Here is a 4,289-nt window from a genome sequence, read left to right on the forward strand (position 1 = left end):
AGCCCATCGTCATGGCGCGGTAAGTACTGAGAGGGCAGCTTGCGTCAGAGCAGCTCCAGGTCGGACAAGGGGAAACCCCAAACCGGGGCTGCCGGGCAAAGGTCAATGTTGAGGCGCGGTTTCGTTTTTAGTATTTAAACTGTGCCGCCCAGCCCGCTCGCCCCTGGCGGGGCCGGCGCGGCGGGTACCGGCCGCAGGGCGGGAAGGCCGGCGGGGCCCGGGGCCTGGGCCGCTGCCCGCGGGCAGGTCCCGCCCGGACCCTCAGCGCCGTTGAGAGAGACTCGGGCCGGAGCCCGTCGCTGGGACGGGCCCGCCCGCTTCGTGCCGGGGGGCCGCTCGCCGGGCGCTGGCGGGTCGGGCCGGCGGCAGGTGCCCCCCTCGCCCGCCTCGTCCCTCCCGGCGCTGCCAGTTATCGCTAAAGATTCAAGTCCTTCGTTTTCTCGGCTGCGGAACCGGTAACGGGTCGCTCCGACTTTGTTTCCCTGCTGCCCGGCAGGCTGGATTTATTGCGGCCCCGTTACCGCACGACCAGGCTTCGTGCAGAACGTTTTCCTGGGCGAACGCCGTACCCCCAGCGCTCGCGCTGCCTGTCCCTTCCCATTCACCTTACTAATTCCTAATCGCTTCCCCGTTCGTTTTTAAATCGCCCCTCCGCCCGCCCGGTCGCGCCACACCCCGGTCCTGTTTCCACACCGCGTTTTGGACGCACGCCTGTGGGTCGGTGCCCCACGGGAGGCGCGCGGGCTCCCGGGTCCCCCACGGAGCTGGAGGAGCCCCACGGGCGCTGCCGCGGTGCCGCGGGTGTGGGGGGGGGGTGGAAGGGGCGTAAGGCGATGCCGCCCCCCGACAGCTCCGTGATTAATGACCCGCCCGCCGGGAAAGGGCGGTCGCTGCCGCCCGGGACGGGGGCGAGGGGGGCCAGCAGCGGCGGCCAGGTACGGCCCAGCCCCGCCGCGCCCACCGGCCGCCCCGTCGTTATAAGCGGCGCCGCGGGGACGGGCGCGACGGGAGGGGAGGCGCCGGGCAGAGCCGCCGCGCTGCGGACGGGAGCGGTGAGTGCGTCCGTCTGCGGGTCGAAGGGTTGCGGGGCCGGTTCTCCTCCCCACACACACGCAGACTCCCACGGTCGCGGCGGTGGGTTGCCCCGGGGGTCGCCTGGAGCCGGGTTCACGCGCCGGGGGTGCAGGGCGGGGAGGCAGCAGCCGCGGTCACGCGTGGCCGGCGGGACGGGGACCCGCGCCGCTGCCCCAACCGCAGCAGCTGGGCGTACGGTCACCGGCGTTGAAGGGCCAGATCTTGTTAAAAAGGAAGCAAAGTAACCTCGATTCGCCGTCTTGTTTTCTCCCTTCCCCTCCCCCCCAAGCAGCAACTGAGAAGGCTGCGAACAAGTTTCTCGGAGGTTTCCTGCGGCTTCTTCTCAGTTTGTGTACGCTGCTCTGGGGTTTGCCCTCTGTTCCGTGTGCGTGTGGGCAGGTTGCCTTTGTCGCCCTTTCATCCACGTGGAATATGGGCCTAAAATAAGTCTTATGCTCCTTTCTTTGGTAAACTAATCGGATTTCAAACCCATTATGCCTTTGTGGTGTCATGTAAAACCACGAACGCATCTGCCCGCATGAGAAGTACTGCAATAGAAATGCCTTGGAAATAATATAAATATTTTGACTTCCTTTTGCACCCCCATTGCCGGGTCTCTCTGCCCGACAGGCAGCAAGCGGGTGCTTGCAAAAATCATTGCAATTATCTTAAAAACAAAAAACCAAAACAACAAGCCTCATTCTCGTAAAATTTTAAAGGAGATTACATGGAAACTGACTGTTGCCCAGAGGCATTTTATTTACTTTTCAGCAACGATTCTTTGGACCACGAGGTTTGGGTGACTCCTTGGTTTACAAAGAGTGCAGCATCTGGGGCGCACGCCCTGACTGCATCAGCGCGAGGAGTTGCGGTGCCCAGCCCCAGCGCGGAGCAAATGCGACCCTAGCTCAGGGACTGCCGCGTTTTGGCCACGCACAGGTACGTACCTACAGTCTGCCCCGTCTTTCTGCGTAGCGGACTGTTGCTGGGCCGTTGGGTTTTGCTGCATGTATGTGATGGGGAAAATGAATAGTGAAGAAACTAATTCAGAGTGAAATCTCTCGAATCTCTCAGCTGAAATTTTGCCTTTTTTTTTCCTGGTAGGCCCAGGATTTCATCCGATGTAGATGTGAAGCATTTAAACCAGAAACTCTGAATTCAAGGGGCGCCCAAGGAAATGAGGTTTTTAGGTACGTGCGCTTCTACGTATGTCGTGCAAAGTCATTCTAGTACTAAATCTGGTTGTACACCAACACAGCAAAATCACAACTGCATGTAAACCAGCCTTAGTCCTGTATGTCACTAGATAAGCAGGTATTTATACTAACCCAGTCCGTCTGTATCCTTGTGTAATTTGGACTTTTCCAGTAATCAGGGAAGAATTCTTCCTTTCAGTGGGATTTTGAGAGGATGTAAAATGCAAAATCGTGCTGATGATCCTGAAATGATAGACCCTTCTGCCAGTTCTCATGATTGTCTTGACTCTGCAGTAGCAACAATGATGATTTTTTTGCCACTAAAATGCATCCAGATCCGACTGTGACTTAACACAATGAGAAAATACCAAGAAAAAAAAGCACAGGGGAGCTTTTTTATTATAAGTTAAAAGAAATAGCCAATTTAAGGACCATTTTTCAGCCCTCACTCAAGACAAGCTCATATAAACTTAATGTGATTTTTATTTTGTATTGGTCATAAATATAATAAAAAAGAATAATGAGATTTTTTTTTTCCCTTTGGTTTACAGCTACAATGCACACAGAGTATTTAATAGATAATTTCAGTCTAAACTGTACTACTATTTAAGGGAACGTTACCTGATAAAATCCCATGAGCAGATTAACAGCAAATTAATCACAATAAAACAACCCAAATAATAATGTCTTCTAAATACCAACAAAATAGAGTGTTGCAAAAAGGATTATTTAGAAACCTTTCCTCTTCTGTCCTATAAATCTTTGACTTGGTTCATTACACAGGAACATCAGTGGGGCTTCAGCACATGGTTGAAATGCTTTGCAAAATCAAGGCCCAGCTTTAGTAAACTTAGATCCTCAGTCATTTGCGTGCATTGATTTTATTTAAACCTTTAAAATTACATAGTATTTGAATGATACTACAAGTTTTAATAACTTGTTCTTACCCCTGCTGTCTAGCTGGGCTGTCTCAGGAACAGCCTCTCCCAACAGGCGAAAGCCGGGATCGGTCTCCGAGACACCTGGAAGGGCTGCTTGCCTAAGGACGGCGGGATCAGGTATTGTTCTAGATAAGAAGTCCTGCACTTTGGGGAATATTGATTGAATTGCATTTCACTGTGGAACTGGACGAATTAAAGGACCGTGAGGTTTTTTTTCTGACAGGCAGAGCTGACTGACTGTCTCTTCTAAAAGATGGGACGAGACCTTGTGTTCGTTATGTTCAGCTTTGCTCAAAAGGAGCTTTTTGCTGTTGTTTTCAAAGGGTTCTTTTGCCCCCCAATGGCCAAAATCCAGTTTACAAGGTGCTTTTTACATTAAAAAACGTAGAAGCTACAGGATAAGCATGGAAATTCCTGAGGAGCGTTAGGGGTGGGAGGACAGAAGTTGGTTCCTGATGCTTTGAAACAGTGGACCAAGCTTCGTCCTTCAAAAACTCAGTACTATGCTCTGTGGCTCTGTTCGCCACTGCATCTGAAAATGGTATTTTTTTTTTCTGTAATCCATGGAGCACCGATCACTTAAAAGGCTGTCAATAAAATGATGGCAGGTAAATAGAAAATATACACACAGTCCCACATCCCAAGTTATACAAATAATGTGGTGGTGTTTTTTTTTTTTTAAATCACATTTAGCCTAATTTTTGGTTGTAAATGGAAACCGCTGTGGTAGTGCTGCTCCGTGTCGCCTGTTGGGTTTTCTTGGAAGAGCTGGGTGATCTTTGGACTATGAGTGAGTCACAGAAATTGCTCTGTGTAATACTGTCTCAAAAAAACCCAAAATACCAATCTTTGTGAAGAGTTTAACTTCTGTTTCTGTACCTGTGTGTGACACCAGATGTACAAGCAGTGAGCAGAAAAGCAGCTCGCACAGAGGCATCCCAGCTTTTCCTGGCATGGGCAGCATTTGTGTTTCTGAACGTCTTTGTTTTTAGAAAGCGTTCGCTTCGGCGCAGCGCGGCGGCCAGCTTTAGAGATGCTCTTGTTGGTTGCAGGACCCTCCCTGCCGCAGAAGTCACCA

Source organism: Phaethon aethereus, assembly GCF_964289735.1.
Source record: "Phaethon aethereus genome assembly, chromosome: 2".
NCBI lineage: Eukaryota > Metazoa > Chordata > Aves > Phaethontiformes > Phaethontidae > Phaethon > Phaethon aethereus.